The sequence below is a fragment of the Panthera onca genome, chromosome D3 (genome assembly GCF_046562875.1).
Source record: "Panthera onca isolate mPanOnc1 chromosome D3, mPanOnc1 haplotype 2, whole genome shotgun sequence".
Taxonomy (NCBI): Eukaryota; Metazoa; Chordata; class Mammalia; order Carnivora; family Felidae; genus Panthera; species Panthera onca.
In genome coordinates this window covers 44,857,154-44,865,223 of record NC_138350.1, presented here as the reverse complement: position 1 = coordinate 44,865,223, position 8,070 = coordinate 44,857,154, and the positions used below count along the sequence as shown (strand labels likewise).

General features: G+C 40.6%; 1 long non-coding RNA gene across 1 annotated transcript; it reads left to right on the top strand.

The window, feature by feature from the left end:
- The first annotated feature begins 294 nt into the window (after positions 1 to 294).
- Positions 295 to 7,850, top strand: LOC132665847 (uncharacterized). Its single transcript, XR_009604317.2, has 2 exons — positions 295 to 602; positions 7,663 to 7,850. It is a non-coding gene; the product is annotated as an uncharacterized LOC132665847 (long non-coding RNA).
- The last annotated feature ends 220 nt before the right edge of the window (positions 7,851 to 8,070 follow it).

Sequence of the window (8,070 nt, the reverse complement as noted above, 5' to 3'; positions counted from 1 at the left end):
TGTTTGTGTATTAACTCTAGTATCTGGATCACTTGTGAGTCTGTTTTCCTCCCTCCTCCATATGTATGGAATATATAACTGAAACTGTCTTTTGGCTTCTCTAGAATTTTTTAAATTGAATGTTGAACACTGTGAGGCTCCAGATACGAGGTTATATTCCTTCAGAGAGGAGTCACACTTTCCTCTGATAGGCAGGGTGGGGACTGACCACCCAACCAAGGACTGGGTGGGGGGCAAGTGGGCTGGCGAGGCAAAGCCTGCCCTTGTTAAGCCCATTCTGACATCACAGCCATCCTGGTCTTTCAACGAAGAGTCTGGGGCATTAACTGGGCATCTTCTCATGGTAGGTCTTGAACTTTATTGTTGGTTTCCTTAGCACAGTGAATCTGTTGAAAACTGTCTCTTAAATTTTTTCACTGTGGTAAAATATAAATAAAATACACCATTTTAACCATTTTCCCCGGAAGAGGTTTTACTTCAACATTTGACAAACATCTTAAGGGCAAAGTTGTAACAGGGCCCAAGTTTCTGGTGTTGTCACTGCAGCCTTGTGAGACGACTAGCAGTTCAGCTGGGTTCTCGGATTCCCAGTAGCAACACTGGTAGGTGAAGCCTTGACCGCTCAGCCTCCTGCCCCATGAAAATACTGTCAGCAGAATTCAGCTTGCCTCATCAAGCCTTCTCCCCTCCCTCTAGCCTTAGAATCTCTATTTGGGGGCACCTGGGTAGCTCAGTTGGTTAAGCACCTGACTCTTGATTTTGGCTCAGGTCGTGTTCTCATGGTTGTGAGGTTGAGCCCTGAGTTGGGCTCCATGTTTGGCATGGAGTCTGCTTAACATTCTCTCTCTCTCTCTCTCTCTCTCTCTCTCTCTCTCTCTCTTTCTCTCTCTCAGTCTCTCCCTCTGCCCCTCTTCCCAGCTTGTGCTCTCTCTTAAAAAAAAAAGAAAAGAAGAGAAAAAGAATCCCTGTCTGGTGTTGCTCCAACAGATCTCAACTGCATTTAAATAATGATTTTTATTGCATGGATCCTACCTGGAAACCTGAATAACTTTAATTTTAGGAGCTTTTTCTAGCTTGCCTCTATCTTTATTTTCCCAAGAACTATTGACTTAAGTTGGTAGGCCATTGCCTGGATCACTGGAAATCCATATTATCCTTCATATTTTGAGTGTGCTTTTTCTCCTAAATATCTTACCAAGATAGACTGATGGTCTATGGTTGGTCTGAATTTCATCTTTTATTTGTTCTGCCAGTCTTTGGTGGAAATCTTAATGGACACTGAAAGGGCCCAGAGTCAGTAAGCACAAATGATGATTATCTGAGCGACTAAGTGAATAAAGGATAAAAGAAAAGAAAACAAAAGGCAGATCTCTTAGACAAATCTCCAACTGGATGATAATGTGGGCTCCTGAGCTTCAGTGGACAGTAACACATAGTGGGGAAATGCATTAGAAAGGACATTCCAAGCCAACTATTGCAGCCCTATAAAATACTCCTGTCTATGATTTAATAAATTACTTTTGGGTAAATATCTACTATGCCATTGTTGCTGAATTCTTCAATGTGTAAAAAAAAGAAAACTCACTTTAGAATTATGAATGAATTCATTCCTGTTTTTTTTTTTTTTAATTTTTTTTTAACGTTTATTTATTTATTTTTAAGACAGAGAGAGACAGAGCATGAATGGGGGAGGGTCAGAGAGAGAGGGAGACACAGAATCGGAAGCAGGCTCCAGGCTCTGAGCTGTCAGCACAGAGCCCGACGCGGGGCTCGAACTCACGGACCGTGAGATCATGACCTGAGCCGAAGTCGGACGCTTAACCGACCAAGCCACCCAGGCGCCCCCTGTTTTTTAAAGTTGTACAATTATAAATACTGTGTGGAACAAGGGTCTCTCCTCATTTCCAGTGGGAGACCTCGTCTGATTCTTACTTCATAATGTCTCTTGTAACCACTGAGTTGGTGATAGGGTGTCATATTCATCTTTGGATTCTCAGAACTACCACAGTTTTGGTATGCAACAACCATGAAGGGGTTGCTTAAAATTTTTTCCCCATTCCTACTGCCATCATCTTGACCTAAGTGCTCTTTGTGCTTGGAATATTTTAACAGATTACTAAATTTTTTTCTTGCACACTTGATGCCTCAATACCCCCGCCTACCCCCCTCCCCAAATTTCATTTCACATCTATTGCTAACCTAATAATTCTACCTAAATTAATGCATTACTATCCAGCCCAAAGTATTTTTAGTCGGGGGATGCTAGAAATTTAAAATTTTGCTACTTAGTTTTCTCTGTTGTTCTGAGCAAAATTTCTTAGATTTGCCTCATCCTAATGGTCTGGAACTTTTTAAACCTATAAATGCTCAGGCTACACCTGAATCAAAATCCCCACAGGAGGATCCTGAGAATCTCTATTTATCGAGCATCTGGGTGACTTTTATGATTAGGTGCTTGTGATCCTTGGACCAGCAGCATTAGCATCACCTAAGAACATGTAAAAGATGTAAATTTTTTTTGAGGTGAGGGGCCCAGATAGTTGTGGCTTAATAGCCTTCCGGGTGATTTTGATGTATACTAAAGTTTGAATAACATTGAACTAGCCTCTAACAGTGACTTAAAGGCAGTAGTTCTCAAATCTGGCTGCACCTAAGGAGCTTTAAAAAAAACCCTGATGCCTAGACCTTACTCCCGGATACTTTAGTTTAATTGGTCTGGCATATGGCCAACATTTGACTGGAATATCATGGATATGGATGTCCCCTGTCATCCATAATTCATTTCACAATTTTGTATTTATCTAGTCTTGCTGATTGAATTTATAAGTAAAGGTTTATTAAATTTGAATGCTTGAAATAAACTTATGCCTTTAAAATATCATTGCTTATCAGGGATCTGTGTAAGATTTAGTTCAAAAGAAATTTTTTTTTTTAATTTGAGGGTTGGGGAGGGACAGTGGGAGAGAGAATCTTAAGCAGGGTCCACACTCAGCGTTGGAGTGCAATATGGGGCTTGATCCTACGACCCTGGAATCATGACCTGAGCAGAAATCAAGAGTCAGACAGTCATCCAACTGAGCCACCCAGCCCCACATATGAGATTTAATAAAGGGATGTTACTAATGGTTTGAAAACCATAGGACTGCAGACTCAAGTCTAAACTCTTTAGTCTTGCCTTTAAGACATAGTGTACTGCCAGGGTGGCTGACTGGCTCAGTTGGTAGAGTGTGCAACTCTTGATCTTGGGTTGTGGGTTCGAGCCCAGACGTTGGGTGTGGAGATTGCATAAGGATGAAATCTTAAAAAAAAAAAAAAAAAAGTATACTGCCTCTTTTAGTAATACTGCATAGCTCTACACCCTAGCTATAACACTTATCTAGAAAGTATGCCTCTAGCACTTAGGAAGGGGAAAGCACCATACTGAAGTCCCAAACTACATTCTACTTCAAGCCCACTGAGATCTTGGCAAGTCACTAATTATCTTTGGGCTTCTATTTCCCCATTATAAAGGGAGGGGATACAATCCAATTCTCTCCAAGGCCCCTTTTGACTCAGTATATTAGTATTTACACATTCAGGTGAATTTCCCAACTTATATTGCATTATCTTTTCCTTGCTGCTTCTCTAGGTTAATTTATCCTTAGGCAGTCTGAGTTCTAATGATCCTTTTTTTTTTTTTTTCTTTTTTCTTTTTTGGCACTCAGTCTAAGGTTCTTCAATCTCTCAGGCATCTTTCCACATTTATGTCTGGTGTCCTACTGGGTAATAACAAGATCTCACATATCTCCTCATATCCCCAAATGCCTAGCATATGGCAAATACATATTTGTAATGTTTTTAAGACCATGATATACTGCCTCTGCCAATTGGTTTTATGCCAACAATAGCTACGTTGAAAGTTCATTTTTGCCCAATGAGCCTTCATTTATGTACTAAAGTTTCCCAATTCATATCCTATTCATCCTAGAAATTTTCTCTTATCATAGTCCTTCCTGTTCATACCCTACTTTCCAGTGATTATTCTCCAAAAACAGCTCTCTTCTGGCCTCTGCTGGTGTGATAAACAATTGTTTCATTAATTCTTTGTGCTCAAGAACTCAAGTGTAAGGACACTGGAGTTTCCTAAGGAACCTTTCTAACAGCATCGACTCAGCAGAGAAAGATTTTGAAATGTCTCTTAAACTGCTAGGCTTGCTGAGAACAGACAGCTGGTAAAATTTGAGATGCATTTCAATTTTTTTAAATGTTTATTTTTGAGAGAGAAAGAGCGGGAGCATGGGAGGGGCAGACAGAGAGGGAGGCAGAATCTGAAGCAGGCTCCAGGCTCTGAGCTGTCAGCACAGAGCCCAATGTGGGGCTCGAACCCCCAGACCACGAACGAGATCATTACTGGAGCTGAAGTTGGACACTTAACTGACTGAGCCACCCAGGTGCTCCTGAGATGTATTCCAAATGCTTATTTCTGAAGTAGTATTTTTCAAAAAAATCCCACGCAGTTATGTTAATATGTCAGGATTAACAGAGTAAGTTTCTTTGGTGTTTCTTTAAAAGTTGGCTCCTTTGGAGGAAATTTGTAAAATTTTGCCAGATTCTGATACTGTACTTAGTATTGTGCATGGTAAAGATAAATTTGTTAAGTAAATGTATTAGTGTTATTTGGCTTATGTAAGACTATTCTCTTTTTGTAACTGATTAAGAATTGAAGACAATCTGAGGAGGAATCTTCGCAGTTTTTCAGTTATTCCTTTTAGAGGGCCCAAGAGTGTGCTCTATGCATTTTTATTTAAAAACAATTAAAAAAAAATTTTTTTTTAACATTTATTCATTTTTGAGACAGAGAGAGACAGAGCATGAACGGGGGAAGGTCAGAGAGAAAGGGAGACACAGAATCTGAAACAGGCTCCAGGCTCTGAGCTGTCAGCACAGAGCCCGATGCGGGACTCGAACTCACAGGCCCTGAGATCATGACCTGAGCCGAAGTCGGACGCCCAACTGACTGAGCCACCCAGGCGCCCCTAAAAACAATTTTTTTAAAAGAAGTAAACTCTACTCCCAATGTAGGGCTTGAACCCCAAATCAAGAATTGCCTGCTCTATTGACTCAGTCAGCGAGGTACCCCCTTTATGCATTTTTTTTTTTTTTTTTTTTTTTTTTGGATAGAGACAGCAAGTACAGGAGGGGCTGAGGGAGAGGGAGAGAGAGAATCTAAGCAGGCTCCACACCCAGTGTAGAGCCCGATGTAGGGCTCGATCTCACCAACAGTGAGATCATAACCTGAGCCAAAATCAAGTCAGACGCTTAACCAACTGGGCCACCCAGGCACACCCCACCAGGCATTTTTAAACACAGATGCTAGACGCAGTTTGTCTTGAGTTTCTAATACACTCTGAGCCTACCAATAGCAGCCTTTCTTGTTGGACTTTGGGAAAAATTTTCACGATAATGAAAGGCATTAGAAAATGTTTTTCATTTTGTGCTCCTCCAAGACAATAGGCCTTCTATGTATGTTTGGGTACCCATGATTAACTCATTCAAACTACTGCCTTTGACAATCTTCGGTTTCACATGGTTTCATCAGGATACCCGCTTATCAAAGGCAGGAAAGGTGTTACTCCTACGTTAAGTGCTGACACACAGGTTTTGCATGTTTTCAAAGTTTAAAATCAGAGGTCTTTGGGGTGCTTGGCTGGCTCAGTTGGTGGAACATCTGACTTTTGATGTCAGGGTCATGAGCTTGAGCCCCATGTTGAGTGTGAAGATTACTTAAAAAAATCTTTTATTTAAAAAAATGTTTATTTATTTTGAGAGAGAATGAACACGAGCATGGGAGGGGCAGAGAGAGAGGGAGAGAGAATCCCAAGCAGGCTCTGCACTGTCAGCACGGAGCCCGACACAGGGCTCAATTTCACTAACTGTGAGATCATGACCTGAGCTGAAATCAAGAGTCAGACACTTAACCAACTAAGCCACCCAGGTGCCCCCAAAATAAAATCTTTTACAAAAGCTTACAGCCAACCTGAAACTATAGTGATTGACGCAGATTTGTTATTAAAATATTATCTAACATGTATACTGCTTTACAAATGAATAATGCCCTCTTAAATACATAGCATCTTTTTAAAGGTTTTTTAAAAATTATTTTTAAGTACTCTCTACATCCAATGTGAGGCTCAAACTCACAACTCCGATATCATGAGTCTCATGCTCCACTGACAGAGCCAGCCAGGCACCCCTATGTTATCTTTTTAAGTCTGAGAATGTACTATGTGTCATGAAATAGTTTTGCATTTAAATACATCCTTCTAACTCAAGTGTTATTTATTTTTTAATTTTTAAAATTTTTATTTTTAAAATATAACTTATTGTCAAGTTAGCTCACATACAGTGTACACAGTGCTCTTGGTTTCAGGGGTAGATTTCCGTGATTCATCCCTTACGTACAACACCCAGTGCTCAACCCAAGAAATGCCCTCCTCAATGCCCATCACCCATTTTCCCCTCCCCCGCCCCTTAACCCTCAGTTTGTTCTCTGTATTTAAGAGTCTCTTGTAGGTTTGCCTCCCTGTTTGAAACCATTTTTTCCCCTTCCCTTGCCTCATGGTCTTCTGTTAAGTTTCTCAAGTTCCACATATGCTAACTCAAGTGTTTTTAAAAAGTGTCTGTTTTATTACTGGTCAATAGCAGATAGAGCTGGTCAATAACAGATAAAATGGGATAGGGAACTCAGTTTACTCAACCTCACAGGTTGACTGAAATGAAATATGCTGGTTATACATGGTTGGATTACTGTAAACTATCAGGTAGACAATCTCTTGCTTCCTGTCTCTGCTTAAACTGCCTTTTAAAAAGGAAAATCCAGGGGTCCTAAATGGCTCAGTCGGTCGAGCATCTGATTTTGATTTCGGCTCAGGTCATGATCTCATGATCCATGGGATTGAGCCTAGCGTTGGGTTCTGTGCTGGCAGTGTGGAGCCTACTTGGGATTCTCTCTCCCACTCTCTGCCCCTCCCCCCTTCGCTCTTCCTCTCTCTCAAAATAAAAATAAATATTTAAACAATAAATAAAAAGGAAAATCCACTGGAGGTATAGAGCTCTAACTGCACATCCTACGGTACCCTGTTCAAATCCAGGTGTCTCTCAGACTCCTGGCCTTTAGAAGCACTATACTATAGTGGATACAAACTCTGATTCTGGAATTAGGCAATCTTGGGCTTTAATTTCATTTCTTAGTTATTGGAGGTAACCAAGTGACAATTCTGGCCATTGAGAAATAGGGAAAGTAACTGGGTAGGGACTTCTGGAAACCCTTTTAAGTTTGTTTGTTTGTTTCTTTGTTTGTTTATTGAATGATCTCTACACCCACAACCTCGAGATCAAGAGGTGCATGCTCTTATTTTTCTTTAAGTTTATTTATTTTGAGAGACAGGGAGAGAGAGAGGATCCCAGGCAGGCTCTGCACTGTCAGTGCTGAGCCTGACGTGGGGCTCAAACTCACAAACCATGAGATCACAACCCGAGCTGAAACCAAGAGTTGGGCACTCAACTGACTGAGCCACTCAGGTGTCCCCTTTTATTTTCAAGTTTATTTATTTAAGTGGAAAACGTTTTAAAGAGGGACAAAAACAAATGACATATGCTTTCTTTTCCCTTCCTTCTGTCTAGAACACAGACGTGATGCTAGAGGTGGCATAACTATTTTATAGTGACAAGGATGAAGGTCACTTACAAAGTATGAAAGCCACAAGAATCCGGATCCGTGAGGGCATCATGGGGCTGCATTACCAGCCTTGGACTGCTGACCTCCAGACTTTTTAATGCGAGAAAAATAAAACCAGTCACTTGTTGTTTAATTTGTTTTTTGGGTCCATTTTTTTGCAGCTTAACGTTAAGCCGACACATAAATTCACAAGATTATTTGAGGATTAAAAGAGAAAAATCTATGTGAAGAGCATAACACAGCTTCTGGCATACAGCAAGTTACCAATGAATGGTTGCTATTATTTTGGAGAGATTGGTTCACTGCCAGCAGAGAACAAAAATCAAACATAGGATAAACCATTTGGGAAGGGA